The sequence below is a fragment of the Pogonomyrmex barbatus genome, unplaced genomic scaffold (assembly GCF_055798465.1).
Source record: "Pogonomyrmex barbatus isolate J1 unplaced genomic scaffold, ASM5579846v1 scaffold1, whole genome shotgun sequence".
NCBI classification, from domain to species: Eukaryota; Metazoa; Arthropoda; class Insecta; order Hymenoptera; family Formicidae; genus Pogonomyrmex; species Pogonomyrmex barbatus.
In genome coordinates this window covers 208,117-226,837 of record NW_028297098.1, presented here as the reverse complement: position 1 = coordinate 226,837, position 18,721 = coordinate 208,117, and the positions used below count along the sequence as shown (strand labels likewise).

The window sequence follows — 18,721 nt, the reverse complement described above, 5'->3', positions numbered from 1 at the left end:
ACGCCGCTTATATACCGCTTACGCCTTTTCGCGTATATAGCCATAGACGCGGCTATATTACGGCTTTAATCGTCGTTATTTTCATTCGCCGCAAAGAGCCAAGATCGTAAAAATAAACGCAAACGATCCCGCGGGAATATCGATGAATCATAACCAGAAGGTTACAACCGAGGGGAGAAAAATGGAATCTATACAAGGTGTTCGACAATCGCTGACTATAATCCAGACGGCATAGACTTTTTCTCGCGAATTACATCGATTTTGAGGAGTAACTTCTTTTCTCGAGAATCGCTCGATTTTCGTAGTTTACGTCATACGACGACGAACACGACGTGTTGCAAGAATCGATTAAAAGTCGCACGTTACGTTCAAAGTTGACTGCAAGTAGACACGGCGAGATTCCGCGCGTGTATCGCGAAATATAATAAAATTTCAAAATCGAAAGAGAGTTACGTCTCAAAATCGAGCCTCGCTGCGCGAGACAAGATAAGATTTATTCCTTCCGCTTGCGTCACCGAAGATTAGCAAATCTTCTCCGATCGAACGAACAGGACGAGCGAGTTAATCCGGCGAATTGATCCTTCCAATCGAGAATGCTCTCGTCCGCGCACCACTAAGGTGTAACGATTTCAAACTTTCTGACATTACGCCTTCTAACTTTCACGCAAAATAAATCGACGAGCGTGTCCCCTCGGGGATTTCTCTCAGATTCCATCCCGCGCCGCGGTTTTTTGTCACACGCTCGCTCGCTACCGCTTTTCCGTAGACGGAAATACGCCGGAATGGCGAGCGTTAGTTTTGCTTCCGCCGGCATTAAATCATGGACGGCGGTCTCGCTAGCGTATCCCGCGGTGGTCGGTGGAATTTTAAGCTCTTTTTACAGAGACACGAAGGGAGAGAAAGCCGCGATGACGTCGCGCCGCGACTTACTGTCTTGAGCGTTTTGAAATTCCATCCACTTGACGCAATTCCATCATCTCCCGTCTATTGACCGCGTTTTTTCATTTCTTTTTTTTTTTTTTTTTTTTCCTTTCCTTATTTATCTAGCTGTGTAATTTTCCGTCGGAATACGTCTATTGCGTTACAATTAAGTACGAATAACGAGCAGAATGTTTGCTTTATACGCTTGAAAAATTCCACTGACGAATGTCTCTTGTTCCGAACGTCCCATTTAATACAGCATTCATCGCGTTTTCCTTTGAAATATTAAAGATTTAATATTTCGATATAAAAGTTTCCCTTTGCGCCGCTCGATTTTTCAGGGGAATAGAATTCCAATTCTCGCGGTAATAACTGTAATCGGTCATATATCCTCGCAATTGTCAATCGCTAATTGCGCGATCGATCTCGAATGCGCGCGCCGGTCCGTTATGCGTGAGAAAATCTCGACGACGGCGCCGTTCCCAGCGACTTGAATCCCTCGGCGCGTTTCCGTTTCGGGATTAGACGTGGAAAGGCGCGAATCGAGGACCCGATCGGGCGCTCAACAATACGCACGGTGCGCATTTTATCGCTCGGCGCTCGGTGTTAGAAAGTACATTAACGGCCAATTATCGCGAGCGGCAACAATGGCAAGAGACTCGCGTTAAAGCGCTAATGATAAATCCATGTAAAATATTCCATTCGCGAGACATCCGCGAGGACCGTCTCTTTCTTTTTCTCCCGCTGCGAAAACCGCATCGCTTCCAAAGTCGCTCCGAGTTTAGCGAATTAAATAACATTAATTGAAATTTATTTATTTAGATCCAAGTACAACTGACTTTTTTTTTCTAAATTAACATCGCATTCGCAAGGTGTAGAATTCTCTGAAATATTAAGCTCCTCTTACATAGCTACGTATAAATGTTAACGGCGTCGTCATTGTTAAAGTGTATTCTTAGAACTCTTCAAGTGAAATATAAATCAGGTCAAAACTATTTTCAATTCAACGAACGTTTGTCGAGCGGGTAAGCACTTTTTTGACAAGAAATTTGATATCGATTCTCCGCCCTGTTAAAATATCACTTGATATTTTTTCAACGCAATGACGAGACAGCTTATTAAACAAACAATTACCACGCGCATTGTTTATGTAACGTTACATGGAACGTAGCGGAATAAGAGATTAATCGCGCTGTTCTGTCGCCCTTCCGGTTCCAGCGTGTTAGGAGAGGGAGGGAGGGGGAGGAGAGGGAGAGAGAGAGAGAGAGAGAGAGAGAACAGAGAGAGTGTCCACGGACTTAATTGTCGAATCGCGCATTGTCGCGCGAGTTATTTCGCACTGTCGCGCTCTCGCCGATCCCCCTCGCGTGTTCCAATTATCGATCGGCGCGATCGATTTTATCTCGGCTACTATTCCAGTCACGCGCCACGCCGGGATCAGACACACCCTGACCTGCCCGACGTGGCGAGAATGTTTCCAGCTTCCGAACAACAATCGCGCCGCGCGTCAATTTGACGGGATGACGGAGACAACTTGTAACTTACGACTCGGACATCATTTCTCGGTTGTTGACGATAATTTAGTAGCATTGCCTGGACGTAGACTCCAAAAATATTTCGTTATACCGGTTTCGCGACAGGAATGTCGATGACCTTGCGGCTTTATAAATGACGAAATTCCGTACTGTCGGATATTCATGAAAATATAGATATATAGATATATATATACATATACGTGTGAGTACCAAAATTCCGTCAGTACGAAATATATGATCGATGAATATTTATGTAACGGAGAAGAACGCACAATTTTTTTCGGAATTTCTCCCTCATAATTAATAGTACATTTGGTTGTAGCCTTCGGCTGGTATATAATTTAAAACACAGTAACTTTCCCCGTACGTAAACAACGGTCGTTTCTAGTTCTATTATTTTGTTTTCTCTTCGGCTTTTTATGTGCTCGCACGACTTTTATCCGGAGAGCGGGAAAACAAATCCGTCACGACGATCGTTAATCCACGGACTCCACGGTAAACGCGTTCAAAGCGATATAAATATTATGCGAAACGTTTCGCGCACCCAGTCGCGAATATTTCCGCGGCAAAACACGACCCGCGGCCGTTCAACCGCTCTAAAACCGAAGCCAAGCATGGCGGCTCTAAGGAACTTAGAGCCACTGCTGAGGCACGTCGCTGCTCTCGATCATCATCAGTATTGATCCCTCTCTCTCCTCTCTTTCCTCTCTCTCTCTCTCTCTCTCTCTCTCTCGCTTTCTTCCTGTCTCTCTCTTTATCTCTGCCCTCCTCGCCCCTCCCTCTGAACAGCTCTGCCATTCATTATTCACGATGGACGGCATCAAAACAGCGTTATATCGCGATATATTGCGCGACCCGCTCCAACCAAGAGTGCAATGTTCTTACAGAGGAATGCCCTGTGTAGTTTTCAGCAACCAGAATGCACACCCTTCGATTTTTCACACGAGAGACGAGAGGACGATAAATATTCATTATCGCCTCTAAAAATTTCTGAATATTATATTCCAAATATAATACATCGAGCCAACTCTGTATGCCGCGCGTGTGCTCTCATCTGAGGAATATTCGATGGAAAAGTCAATTTTCTTAAATGTCACGACAAGTCGAGAATTTTCTAATTACAAGCGACTGAAGGACTCTTCGCACGGACTAAACTTCAGAGTTGTATAATCACGCGATCTTTCATAGAATATTTTAATTCCACGTTCAGTCAGGACGAGAGACCGATTTAATAGCGAATATCGAAATTTTCCCCGGCGAAAAGTCGACCTTGCCGCGCGAGGAGTCCGTCCAAGCCGAGACTCCGAGATTCGTCGCTTCTGGAATGGCTTGCATTTACCATAATGGTAAAGTGTACGATGCCTCGCGCGCGATCTCGGTCACTGACCATTCGTCGCTCCATCGCGAATAATGTCAATGTCGGAATATTGACAATAAAATATCGATCGTCCGAGGGACCCTCTCGGATGTCGTTGTAGGGTTATCGTTATCGGCGTGCCGAGCGACTCCTATCCGATGTGCGCGCGCGAGACAAGTCGAATCGAGTCGAGTCGAATCGAGTCGAGGTCGTTCGCACCGCAGCGACGACGAGCACAAGCCGGCATAATATGCCGGCGCAGCCGCGACGCGGCGTGGCGCGGTGTGGCGTGGCGTGGTGTGGCGTGGCGTGGCGTGGCGCGGCGCGGCGCGGCGTGGCGTGGCGCGGCGCGGAGAGGAGCGGTGCGGAGCGGCGTGCCTCTCACAGCCGCGTGACTGCGTCAGAGTCGTACGGTCGCTCCTCCCCTCCCCTCGTGCACGGCCCTGATCTCGGACAAGCAACGCGTAACGAGGTATCAACTGCATCGTAAAACCGAGTTTACTAAACTAGCGGTCTCGAGCCGAACCCGCCCGCCGATCGAGCCAGATATCAATGTGAATAACACCTCGTCCCTCGTCGCCCCGGATCGCTCGTGTGAAAAATCCGGACAATGACGAGAGACTTAGGTCCTGGCAACATGTTTCATTGAGGCTTCCTAGTTCCCTTTACAGTCTCCGTTTTATCGCATTATTATTAGAATTGTTTATAAGGCGGTTAATAATAACATCGGTATTGATTTATTAACGTTAATTATATATTGGCTGTTTGTATAGGTGCGCGATATGTACATCTGTTTAGATATATTAGGCCTATATAATCTATAAATGAGTGACGAGTCGTTAATTTAAGATTAATTATCACGTATCACTGCGCAAACGTGATCTTTGCTCTCATTGCGACGTTCAGGAGCTACGTAAAATTTAGCTTAAATACGAAATAATATGTAGAATACAGTGTAGTGAATTTTGAAATCGGTCAATTACTTTCACATCGTGTAGGCGGACCGCACTCTGCTAGATTGTTTGATTTCGTAAAACGGCTGTTGCACTCGTAGGATGTGCATACCTGTGTGTATGAAAGAGAGGTTGCAAAGAGGAGGGAGAGGGGGGAGGGGAGATACGTGCGCGGAATAAATTGGCGAATTTGAATATGTACGCGATACCGATAGCGATATCATACATTTTTGAAAGTCTGCCATTTCTACGTAACGGAAAATTCTGCGTAACAAAATATTTTTAGTTCAAAAATTTATCGTCCATCATACGCTCGCTGTTAAAGCGATAACATTACGCGCGAGGGTTTACCTAATATTAATGCAAAATTTTGTAACGCCGAATAGTTTTATGAAACTCTAAGCTTTTTTTTTTTTTTAATATTGCGTTTTTTCAATTGCAATTTCACGAGGCGAGGTCTTCTCAATAAGTACCTCGGGGCTCATCACGCGCGGATCGATCATTTTTTTTTCTTTTTCTCTTTTTTTTTTTTTTTAAACGTTATATATACGTTCAATTTTAGAGCGAGATTAATACGATATGTGGAATGTTATTTATATCCGCGTTTCATCAATATTCATGACGTTTCAAAACAGGATTTACACCACTTTTTCCTTAAACTAAGCGGTCATATAATGCCATATGATATTACAGCACGCTGTTACTCGTTTTGCCGTAACAGCGCAGCAATAATATCTCCGCAACAGCAGCTCGATGCCATCACGGAGTGTAAACATTTAACGCGTAACGGATATAGCGTTCCGAAGCATAATCGTGTCCGATTACCGCCAATCGGTTTTTCAATTATATCCCGCAGGTATAATTGAGTTACAGCAGCGGTATATGCGAAACCGTCCATTATCCGCTTGTTTGCCGATTATCGACGATCCTTAGGGTGCTTAGGCACCTCTCTCCCTTTCTCTCTCTCTCTCTCCCTCTCTCTCGTCGCCGATCGATGCTTCGCGCGTTCGGATCTGTTCAGAACCTAAGTACTTGGGAATCTATCGAGTCGGATACAGCTCAATGCTCCCTAAATTTTGGCGAAGGAAACGACACTGTCCATTCATAAAGAGATCGTGCACGACTTTAATTGTTGACATTTTTCCGCGATGTTGATTGATTCTTTGTTCATTTCGTGTTGCGAGCATAACTGTCAAACACAGGTTAACACCTGTGCGAGGTTTTAGTGGCGAGGTTATATATAGCGATGTAAATATTTTACATATAAAAATATGTAATGTTAAAAAAAAATAAATGGCGTGCGCAAAGTGCGCGCTCTGTACTGTTCTAGAAGTATAAAATTATGATAAAAGAAGATAATCCTTGGTATCGCTCTCTGTTTTTCTCACATCGCTCTGTTTTTTATTGCCTTTAATAAGCTCGATAAAGATATAAGCTTTAAACACTAGTTTAGTGAGAAATCAGGATTGTTCAAGTATCGCGCTAATTAAAAGCAGAATAATAAAGAAAAAAAAGTACATGATTTGTTGATCAATGTTTTTTTTTGGAAAAACCCCGCAGTGTTTTGACGCGACAAATGAAATCGCAATGCAGTTCGCGTGACGAGAAAATCACGTATAAGATAGGTGATCGTGGATGACGTCAGTAGCAGCAACTTTTCAAAGCGTTTTACAATTTGCAGCCACAATGCGTCAACGGGAATCGTGACGCAAGGTCCGCCACGATAACGCAATTCGTGCAGAAAAAAAAAAGGTCGAAAGTTTTTCCTCGGCGATTAAAAGTGGTTTAATCGATTTTCAGTGCCGGCGAGGAGTCATCGTGTCGCACTACGGTACGACGCAAAAAGCGATGTTACGGAATGTAAAAGAAAGATAACAAAAAAAGAAGAAGAAAGAATTATTGCGCTGGTCAAAGTCACTAACATTTGTTCGCTAATCGCGCTAAAATAAATTTTCAAGAGTCACGCCGAACATCATCATGATAAATGGAGCTCGTCTCACTCTTGGTATGTAAAAAAAATGTCATAAATTTTTCAAAATGGAATTTAAGGTTTTTTAGAAGAAAAAAAAAATAGTAAAAATTTAAAAAATTTTAGATTTCCTCTCGATAATAAATAAAATTATTCCCGATTATTACGATCGCTGTCTGAGCGATAATGCGACCTTTCTATGTAAAAAATTACGCAGATAAGATTTATCTTAAATATTCTCGAATAAATAGAATGTTACGCGAGCGAGAAAACACGTAGGAAGATTGTCTGGGCTTGGAAAAAAAGATTATCCTTATTCTTTTTTTCCTGCACATTGCGACATGCGATATTATTGCGTCTGATTCGGAGTTATTCTCGGATCAATATTAGACGACACTCCAGAATGACGAGTTTGTCGTTCACGAAGAAGGCAAACAATATGAACAACGGAGATGCAACTACGGGGATATTATTGCGACTTCAATTTGCGCGTCGCGACAAAAAGTAGGCAAGCCTGCCGTCATTTTTCCCGGAAGCAAAAATCCCGTCGCAAAAATAATCGTCGTGCTAACTGACGCGCTCGCGCAAGTTTTATTGCGTGGTGGATTTCGTGGAAAAGCCACTCCGTTATAATCTCGATTCGCGACGCCGCGATGAGTCACCGTCGCGAAATTGTATACGTCGTTTCGAAAAACGGCGCACGAGACGATTATTCGCATTTTCTTTTTTTTTTTTTTTTTTTTTTTTCTTCTTCTTTTCCGCCACGCACACGCGAGACTCTCGAATAAATTGGGCGGTCCCGTCCCGTGGACCGAGGGGATCAGTCACGCTGACGGGTCCGGTTAACTAACGCTGATTAGAGAGAACCGAGAGGCACGGTGGGACGCGAGAATAAGATACATACAAGAAACGAGGAGAATAAATACACGGTGTCCCAGTTGCGTTAAAATGGTTCGTAACGCGAGCATTTTTCATTTCGGGGATTTGACCTCTTCACGCGGCAATTTCGAAAGATGTCACACACAGAGAGTCGGCTTTTCCAAACTCAATATTAAATATGATCATAATTAAACACCGAATGTGCAGAGAAAAATCTGATTGAATCTACAATAGTATAAATTCCGCTTGAATTTGAAATTTTAAGCGGAATTTTAAATAAAGACTGTCGCAACGTTACATTTTATTCAGCCAATATTGACTCTGGTTGTCCATTTTATATTTATTCGCGTTAACCGATAATGCGCCATTGGAAAATGTGCACATGCTTTAGCTATTATACGCCCCTATTCTATGTACCTTTCGTGTTTTATTGACGTTTCCGATCTTAAAGAGTGCCGGGAGCCTGTCTCTTTGTACCGTCGGTCTCTGGCCGCGCTCTATAAATAGGCCAGGAAAATTCAGTCGACGATGATTAGCGCTCTCTCGATAGAGTCAGTAACGTAGCAACGGTGGCAATCGACCCTAAAGGGCCTGTTGCACATCGCCGTTACCCTCGCCGCTACGAACGGCTGTCCTTTTCAACAGATCGCAATTCCGATCGGGGACGGGGGGAGGGGGGGAAGGGGACGCGTCGGAGTCGAACGCCCGCGTTACTCGATGCCGGGTACTATTGGCTTGTAAATAATACGTCTCCCGAGTCGTTTATCCAGCTCGAGAGCGCACTTGTCTCGATTGCATTTCCCGTACTGCAGATCGAGACGTAACGAGTCGGCCGACCGACCGGCCGGCCGCTCTACAAAACGGGGGTCTTTAAATTGTGAGAATAGGAAGAGGCAGGAGCGTGTAAAGAGCATGCCTCGTCGAGATCTTATCTCGACGTTTCGAAAGTTCAAACACCCGCGAAGCGGATTCGACGGAGGCTACCGTAAACGTAACGTGTTGCGAGAAGAATCGCGATGCCGCGTTCACGCCGTAAAACGCTCATGCTTTCCGCTATACATACAACTAACTATCGCGCCTCTCTAGGTATTCAAATCCGCATGCGTTTAGTAAAGCCTTGGAACAATTTCGATAAATTAAGTTAATTCGTAAGTCGATATTCCGCGTATGAATCGCCACGCCGGAAGCAAAGTGTTTCCCTTCGTCGCGCAATTTCCCCGAGACGAAGAAACGCGACGGGGAGAGAGGGGAGGGCGGGGGGGGGAGGGGGCGAGCGGAGGGATTATGCAGTTCTGCAGTTTCGCATCGCAAGAATCATCAGCGTGAAAGAAATTTTCAGTCGCGTTCGTTCTCCCGTCTTTCTCGACGAGGGTCTCGGCCAGACTTCGGTCCCGAAAGGAAGCCGGGAAACGCGCAAGAAACGCGCGCCAGGCATACAGGTTACGTACACAGGGAGACGCGCACACGTGTACGTACAGATTACATACACGTACAAGTGGCAACAGCCAGCACTCGCTTAGGTGCCGCGGGGGCACGACGCCGCGTTACGTCCTGACCCGTATTATTTTTCTCTTGGCGACGCGTTCCCACTCCGAGTTCGCCCTCCCCCCCCTCCCTCCTCTCCAATTCTTCAAAGTGTCGCCTTGTCTTCGCCACCTCCTCCTCATCCTCCTCCTCTTCCTCTCGCCGCTCCTGGCGCACGCACGAATTACGCAAAACGTGATAAACAACACGCGAGAGAGCGCGTCAATGAAGATGAAGCAGAGGGGAGGGAAGAGATCGGTCGCGCTTGACAGCGACTGCTGTCGTTCACGTCCACGGCCGCTCGCCGTCGTCTTTCGTTGTCAACATCGCGATACGATACGATGCGATACGATGCGATGCGATGCGATGCGATGCGATGCAATGCGATGCGACGCGATGCGACGCGGCGTGGCGCGGTGCGGGCGCGACGCGACACAGCGCGCCGTCGAATTTCGCGATCGCTCCCGTAGTACACGCATCGCGCACGCATCCGGAGAGAGGGAGGAGGACTAGCGGAAGGGAGATATGTGGCGGGAACAGGCGAGGAGGGAACTGACGTAGCGGATGAAAGAGAGAGACGGTTATGAGAGAATGGAACAAGGGGGAGGAGAAGGACAGCGATACAAAAAGACAGAATGAAAGGGGGAGAGGGGGAGAGGGAGAGAGAGAGAGAGAGAGAGACGCCGGTCAAACATGGCAGGCGATGTGCCTTGCAGGCGGAAAAAAACAAGATTTAATGTGAGCGAACGAACGAGTGAGTGAGTGAGCGAGCGAATGTGCGTGCGGGCGTCGCGTGGGGACGAAGGACAGAGGGGAGGGATGGGGAGGCATGAGAGGGGGAGGGGGCTCGAAGAGCGGCACACCGAACGCGCGGCGACACACCGAATTGCATAGATTTGCGTAAGTACTCACGCTCTTTCTGACAAGAGAATTCCGGCAGCGTTTGTGTTCCCCGGCGAAAACGTTGACGTGCCAGCTGAAGGATCTTAGCAGAGTGTTACAATAGCAGAAGAATCGTAGAATGAGAGACGATGTCGTTGAGTTGTCGTCGTCGTCGTCGTGTCGTCGCTGCGGCGACGGTGATCACACACACGCGGGGTCACGCACTCTTTCTCTCTGCTGCCGCTCCGCGAGCGGGTGACTCGTTTCGCGCGACGGAAAAACAACACCCGACGTCCTTTTTCGTTCTGATCGTCCCCTCTTCGTCTAACGCACGGGGCGCCCGTACTCTTTCTGTCTCTCACCCTCTCTTTCTCTCTTCTTCGACGCGGGGAGCGGGAAAAAACGAATAAAAAAAAAAAAAAAAAAAAATAAAAAAAAAAGAGAAGAAACGAAAACCAAACAGGCACCGCACTAACCAACGCGCGTCACGGTTTAGTACGCGTCACGTAATAGTTTGTACGAATATTGTTTTTTTTTTTCCTTTCGGAACAACCGTCAGATGTTGTTACGAGACGACGCGCCGCGCTGCCATGCACATGCGAACGTGCTCCGTGTGCTTCACGCACGAGACTCCTGTCTCACTCTCGCGACGCGTGAGTGGACGATGACGGTGACGACGGCGACGTAACGCGACGATCAAAATGGCGTTTGCCGGACCGCCCGCGCGCGCGATCAGGTGGAAAATGCCGGAATGCCGCTGCTAGGAAAGATCGACTGACTGCCGAGGTCCGCGGCCCTAAGTGGTTTGACGTTAAGAACTAGCAGAGCGGGTTAGAACGGGTGCGAGCGAGACGGGCGCAAGACGGCGGGAGAGGGATCGAGCGAGACGGAGAAGGAAGACGCCACGGGAGAGAGTGGAGGAAGCGACCGTGCGCGAGCGAGAGAAACGACGGCTCGACCACGACTGAGTGGGGGAAGACGATGCCGCGCGGTAGGGATAGCAGGGACGCGATCGTCTCCCCTCCACCCCGCCACGCGCCGATCGCGCGCTCGGACAGCTTCGACTGCCTTCGATTGCTCTCGACAGCGCGAGAGCAGGGCCGTCTAGAGCGCGCGATTAGGCCTAACGCATCTTCTATTCGCGCGGCCCGGAAATTTCCCCCGTGTTGTTCGAATTAGAATGCGAATTTCTCGCATGTTTACGTCTTGCCTATCCGCGATTCTTCACCGGGTCATTTCCGCCGGGGATATAACGTATTATAGGATCGTGAGGATCGTCAAAGATTGTTATCCCTGTATCTCGCAGAAACTTGACCTCGCTCGAGAGAATCGGCGAATAAAGAGCTTGAAGAAATACACACGTTCCTTTCCGCCTTCGCCTCGAATTCACCACTCGCTCTCACGAATCATGCAGATTCACTCGCATCAAGGATATCTCTCTCCGTTTCGCTCGCTCGCTCGCTCGCTCGCCCTAAGGCGGCCGACGCCGCGGCCGTGGGTGGTTCGCGCGCCGCTTCTTCCCTCCTCGAGCCTTCTCTTCCTCGCCTCGCCGTTCGCCGCTCCTATGGCCGGTGCGCTTCGCGCGCTTGTTCAGCCGTCTCGCGAGGAATTTCTAAAAATCAATATACGCGTACGAGGAGACGAGAGAAGGGGCCGCGAAGCACAAAAAAAAAGAAAGAAAAAACATATTCGATATCCCGTTCGACCCGACGCTCTTCTCCTTTCTCTCCCTCTCCCTTTTTTCCTGGATGCGTCTCCCCGGCTTTCCTTTCGTTTTTCTTCTTTTTTTTTCCATTATCCTCCTACGAAGCGAATTGCGCGCAATCTATCCCTCTTCTTTCCTTCCTCTCTCTTGTTCGTTTTTTCGAGCAGATGATAGAGAAGCGACGAAGAGACCGATCGGTTTCAAGGAAGCGAACTCGTCTCGGAGGAGATCGCGCGAGCCGGGCTCGCGGTGGAAGCGCGGGAGAGTTTATTTTCTCAGAAGCAGCGCCGCGCGCGCGCGCGCTTGGTATAGTCTCTGCCGCCGTTAGCCTCCCGAATAAATTTCATTCAGAATCATCCGCTCGCACGCGAGAGTCCGAGAGTCTTCCCTCCTTCGCCTCCTACACCTTCCCGTCCCTCGCGCGCGTCGCATACGCGATGCACACGCCGGCTGGCAATTAAACGGGTTAACGACATTTCGGCTTGTGTGTTCGACCGAACAATGTAGTTCGCGTCTCGGCCCTCGATCTAATTGGCAAGAATCGCGTCTCGTGAGAAGACCGGGCCCGATCGCGCGAAAATCGGTCCGCGCATTAACTGGATGACAATACATCCCGCTTTCTTTTCATTTGTCACGTGTCGCGATACCAATCTATCCCTGAATGTACGCTCGCGTCTTTTCGCAGTACAGTTATTTAATGACATGGCTATACAAGTTGCTTTTGAGGCTCACTCTAGCAGAAGTGGCTAGTTAAAAACCCTCAAGAGCATAAGCGGATAATGTGACGTTGTTCCCCGCGATTAATTTCAAGTGGACCACAAGCGGGAATTTAATTGCGATCCAAGGCTGAGTGTATCGCGACGAAAAACGTTGAAAATTTCTCTGCGCTTCAGAGAAACTTCAGGGAAGCGGTTCTCAATCAATTTTAATCGCGTTAGTCACTTTCGCTTTAATTTTGGGTGACTCCAATTTTGTCACTCTAGACGTCGCTTCGCTAATGAGAGACCTGGCGTCTCTCGTTAGATTTGATTATGATCTAGAAACGGAATCCCGCCAAAGTTAACCGATCAAGGCTGTCGAGAGCAATCGGGATCGGGAGAGATATCGCAACCGGATTCTGTTCGATTGTTCGATTCGCGTACGCTTTCACCTTTCTACTTCGGGCTACGATGCTCTTTTTGCAGACAAACACGCGTTTAGAAGCGATACACCGTTCGCGAGAGTGCTATGAAAACGTGCGATTCTGAAAACGATTCGCTCGGGTTTTCGAGAGTCAATGAATTTTGCGTCCATCGTGATATTTTTGTTTTCTCGCTAAATAAAATGTAATGGTAAAAATTTGTTTTGATAAGATCTCGATGCTAAATCAAATTATTGCATCAAAATAAAACGCATCAGTCCCGTCAGTCATCATCCCAGTCAGTCCAATAAAATTATATAAAACCGCTTTAAATAAATTGTTACAATGAATAGTAAGCTCCACTATTTTTTGATTAATTGTTATATTATTGCTTGAAAAAAAAAAATAATAAACTTTTATATATAGTGATGGTTCAAATATACCTCCTAAAAATGTCCTCGCACAAGTAATTCGCAGAATGTTATCTAACAAAAGACTGCAATATACGAAAGGTATTTCAAAACTGTAAATTCGCTCGATTCCCCAAAGAGAGTTAAGAAAAATTCTATTTTGATATATCTTCCTTCGCTTCTTAGTAAAAAGGGAAAATATTGTGCGTCTTCTTTCTTATCAAAGGAGCTGGCTTAGAAGGATGAAAGGATGGCGAAATAAACATGGATGACGCGGTTTCCACGGATCGCAGCATAGAAGCCGCGATCGAACGAGAATGAAAGGGAAATTATCTGTTTCATCCCTTGACATACTTTCCAAAACTTTCCGTTTACCTTGTAAGAAACGTCAGACCAAATTTAACGATTGCTTTCCGGAAATGCTGCGAAATTAAAAACGAGCGAGTCGCGCGATTTCCGAAAAACGTTCTCTTTCTTCGAAAGTGCATTCTGGATATTTTTTTTTTTTTCTTAGATTTTTGGATGATACGTCGATTAAATAATGAAGATTTCGACGTTACAGCACGCGAAAACAAATCTCTATATTTATTTGTGAGCGCTAGAAGTGCGTTTCCGCGTACCTGTAACATCGAAAAATCAACTAGGCGATATGCACTGGCTTCATTTCTCACTTTCGAGACCTCGGTCGAGAATCGCGGGGATGGTATATCTTACGGTCGATCGTTAGCACAGATGCGGCGGGATTGAGTTATGGGCGCCTCGCACCGCACTCTCACAGCCGTAAACTCACGTCGACATGATTAAAGATACGGCACTACTTAGCAAAGAGCGCATATTCTAAGGAGGCTTTCATTCCGCAAGGGAGTGCCGATAATGAAGTATACGTGCAGTTGGGAGCATATAATATATGGTAATTTAACGCATATATAATATATACATCATACAATACAGCAGCACCCTAACCACAAGTACTCGCCCGTGAGTTTATATGAGTAATTGTCTGAGGGTCTATTTTTTTTTTAATATATATATATATATTGATAAACTTAACCAAGCTGCACAGTAAAATTAGCCGAAGCGTTGGTTTCATGTGCGCTGGGAGGACCGAGAAAGGTGCGAAAGAAATATATATATATGTATATATGTATATATATATATATATATATATATATATGTATAAGAGTATCGGCTGGACCAAAATGTAACGTATCGCAGCCGTAAAGTATGTGACATAGCACCGCCCCCAAAAAGAGAGAAAATTAGGGGCCGACACCAAAGTTTAGTATAGAACGGACTGTGTGTATTTATGTGTAGCGCAAGGGAGAAATGATAATAGCGTATCAGCGATCCATCAGCGGTTCATAATCGCAACGAAAATCGTCCTGCAGTCGGCAACGCTGCGTTTCTCCGCGCGCAGGAAAGAGAAAAGAAAAGGAAAAAAAAAAAAAAAGAAAAAAGAAAGATCAACAAGAGATCGATTTCCTGTGCCGCAACACAGACAGCCGAGCATGTATCACCAAGTCGAGTGGTGTTTCGCGCGCGCGGCGACATAAAAAAATATGTATATGTACAAAATACGTAAAAAAAAAAAAAAAAAAAAAAAAAGAGAAAAATATAGAATGGTGGGACAAGAGATCGATTTCCTGTGCTGCACAGTCACCATCGAGTTGCGTTCAGGAGCCTGTTTTATGTTAAGCTGCGATAAATGCGCTGGCAAATTTGCCGGAGTATTTTCCTTTTCATTTTCTTTTTCGACGAGTCTGGAATTTGAAACCGGAATAATTTCGTAGAGATCATATTCCGATCGCTACAGGCGAAAAACGTTGCTTTTTCGCATCCAAAGTATCGAGAATTGAGCTCGTTGAGATTGCGCCGATCTCGAGAACGCGCAAAGAATCGCCACCGAACGTGCGAGAATGTTTCGCTCGAGTAAGATGATATACCGAAACACGCCGAGGAAGGTGTATTAGTTATATCGCGTAGTTATACGTGATAGCCTCGAAGGATCGAAACCGGTCTGATTTTGGAGAGTTCTTCACAGGATCCTTCAGAGAAAACGAAAATAATTCATGCGGATCAGTTCTATCGAACGTTGATTTAAACTATTATTTCGCTTCTCAGAACTGGAACCAGAGACTATAGAATCGGTTTAATCCGAACCTCGGTCCTCTTTCCAGTTCTAGTTCCGAAATGATATCCTTGAGATTAATCGTAAACTTTTGCGACGAGCGGAGAACACGACGGTCGGCGTTCCTTTTTCTCGCGTTTACAGCACGGAAGAATTCTTTGAACTCACCGAAACTGCGTCAGAGATTTCGATTCGTCGACTGGCGATATTAGATATCCAGATTTTCGCGAACGCGGGAAAAAAGTCGGCTCCTCATCGCGCGCATTGGCACCTACTTGCAATTCTCAGATGCTGCTGCTGCTGCTCGAACAGAGTGCTGGGAGGACAGTGCTTGCGAGAGAGGCGAAAAACAAGTAGAAGTAGTAGAAGAGGAAGAAGAAGAAGAAGAAAAAGAAGAAATAGAGAAGAAACGGCGTTACCTGTGCGCTAAACTCACCAGAGGCCCCCTGGCCGCTTGTGGGGAATCGGCCTGTGGTCCCGACCGGAAGCGCCCGGAAGTCGCGGTTGGTACCGTGGAGAACGATCAGCCAATCCCGCGCCACCTCCTTTAGCGAGCGGGGGCTTGGGATTGGCTGCTACTCAGCCTCAAGGCCGCTGCCGATGCTTCTCCTTCTGCCCTTCTCCCAACAGGCCCCGAGTATGCGTTGTGCGCTACATGGCCGCGCGCGGGGCCCAGCGGAGAACAGCGATCGGGGTGGCGACTCCGCGATTCCGCCGCTCTGGAAAAATGCTGGCGCTTCGATCGGATTGTCGAATGCCACGGCGGCGAAGAAGCGGCGGAATTGTCGGGTCTCTCACAAACCCGATGGACGGAGGAAATGCGCGTAGGATGCGTGGCTCCGTCGATCGGCACCGTCGAGCTTACGCGACGCCGTCGATCGACGTCGTCGCTCGCATCTGCCGCTGCACTCGCGAATATCCAGCGCAGATATCCAATCCAGAGTTTTTGAATGTTCAATTCCGCCAATGTTCACAAAATCCGCCATAATCTATCGTTCCGCGAAAGTTGAAAGTAAATGATCAATTAGGTATCATTGTGAATAAATTACATGATTCCTCTAAAGTAGGATTTCAAGATTCGTCCGAATCTAACTTACTCGAATAAATTTGAATTATTCAAAGATTTGAATTTTCTAAGATCCTACCCGAATAGTCGAAACGTCAAATTTAGATTCTCTCAATGAATTTAGATTTCTGGTATCCGAATACTTAGAAACTCTATTCTTTTTTTTTTATTTTTTTTAATTTTTTTATTTCGTTCACGTAGTATTGACGGAAAAGCTGGACATTCAAAACTTGACAATATTCGCTGGATACATAAATGTCGTACGGGACATTCAAGGAACATTGAAAAATGTCCATTGATTATCCGAATCATACGAGGCGGACGGCAGTCACGCAATAGGATGGGAAGAAAGGGGGCTGCCATTCTTACGGGCGATCTTTTTTCCATGAGTCCTTACTATCTATCATCCGCGTGTCGATTTACGTGTCGGCGATAACGACCGGGGATAGCAAGTCGATCATCAATCTACGATGCCAGATTGGAGTGCGGGTTGAAAAAAAAAAAAGATCTTATAATTTTGTCACGTGTCCAATCGATATATTGATGCATAATAATAGGCCAGATCACTTTTTCTCGATTCTCAAGAGTTCGTTATAATTTTGTAAAAAGGCGTCGTTTAACAATGCGTAAAGTGGGATCTCTGCATGGATGCGTCGGATGCACCTCGAAGTGCGTGGCGCGAAGCGGCGTGTTGCGTGAGACGAGTGTGGCGAAATTGAATTTCGATTTGTCGGTGAATTTCACATCCGGCAAGTATTCGCGAGAAATTCATTTCGCCGTACGCGTAGCGTCGTATCTGCGAATGCTATGCGAAGAATGAAGAAAACGGCACAAGGCATCGCCACACAACTACGCCTTCGCGTCCGAGCCGGTTAATTGATCGGATCAGTCAGTTAAATTTAGCGTATGAAACGATAGAAACATGTGACGCGATATACGGGATGTCCCGGAAATCGCAGACTTTCCTCGCGTCCCGCTCTCGAGCCTCTCGATCTTTCGACTGCGATCTCGAGTTAAATTTTCATTTGATTTAAATCATCTCTTTGATAATACATCTCTTGAATTTTCTCCGTAAGAGACGTATCTCTCGAGCTTGATCTACGATGAAGAATTAACAACTCTCTATGTGATCGCCGACTCTGAAATCTGATTTTACAATCGACTCCACGATTGTTAATTTTCCACGCACGTTAGCCCGATAATGACGGACGCCTCGAAACCGACCGCAACAACCGTCTCGCTTCTTAGCCACTAAGGAAGCGCGTGTCTTCTCGGGTACACCCCGTATAAGTGCATATAACGTACGGCAATCGGCCATGTGTGCGCACGATTCACGGACTGTCGACGATGGTCGGCCCACTTGCAAATAGAAGGGCAAGGGGGGCCTGGCAGTGATGGTACTAGTAGTTGTGTAGTAGTAATCGTGATGATGGTAGTGGTAGCGATGCCAACCAGCCAGCCGGCCAGCCAGCGAGCTGCTCCTGGATTTTCGTCCACGATGACGGGAAGGCAGCGCGGCGTGTCCCGTCGCTCTCTCTCTCTCCCCTCCTTACTTGGGCCGCGTGCGGGGGTGATTTTCGGGGAGGCAAAATTCCAGCTTCCAACTGTTGCGCAAATAACGTGGCGCAAACGCAGTTTCGAAGGCGTGGCGATCGACAAAGGGCCCGGAAACGGCCGATAACACGCCGTTTTCCATTCCCCCTCGCTCTCGTCACTCTCTCCCCTCTTCCCTTCCGCTCTATCTCCGTCTGTCTCTCCCTCCCCCTGCCGATCTTTTTTTCGCCGTCTCGTTACGCACCACCTGCGGAGTAGGAAGGAGTCTCGGCCGCAGAATAAACGTGTAACGTGCGCCTTGCTCCAGTCAGGAACGCGGGACTCCCGATCACGCGAAGGGGGAGGAAGAGGAGGAAGAGGGCGGCGGCGACGACGGCGGTGACGGTGACGACGAAGGCGGCAGCAGCGGCGGCGGCGGCGGCGGCGGCGGCGGCGGCGGCGGCGGAGGGATGGTGGTCAACAAGAGGCCTCCTCGACGTGTAAACGGCACGAGCGTATTCTGGAATTCGAGACGCACGAATTGTCTTTATCACAATTGCCGCTAAGAGGGACGTCGCTCGCTTCATCACCTCATCGTTCACTCCCTCTCGCTCTCTCTCTCTCTCTCTCTCTCTCTCTTTCTCTCTCTCTCGTTTCTCGCACGCATACGCATTTCTCTCGTCCCTCCTTTCTCACATTACATACGCACATTCTCTCTCGCTCCCTCTCTCTGTCATTC

The 18,721-nt window shown here is 47.1% G+C and overlaps 1 protein-coding gene across 4 annotated transcripts in view; it reads right to left on the bottom strand.

The window, feature by feature from the left end:
• The window catches only part of LOC105430014 (uncharacterized), a 108,835-nt gene extending 90,939 nt beyond the window's left edge, over nucleotides 1-17,896 (bottom strand). The window contains exons 1-2 of one of the 4 annotated variants that reach the window (XM_089085201.1): nucleotides 17,755-17,896; nucleotides 10,051-16,102 (exon numbers count right to left, since the gene is read on the bottom strand). The gene's annotated coding sequence lies outside the window, so the exon portion shown is untranslated. Of the gene's footprint in view, nucleotides 1-10,050; nucleotides 16,690-17,754 lie in introns of those variants that run through there. The other 3 variants (XM_089085202.1, XM_089085204.1, XM_089085200.1) reach the window with 3 other exon arrangements.
• Nucleotides 17,897-18,721: the final 825 nt, after the last annotated feature.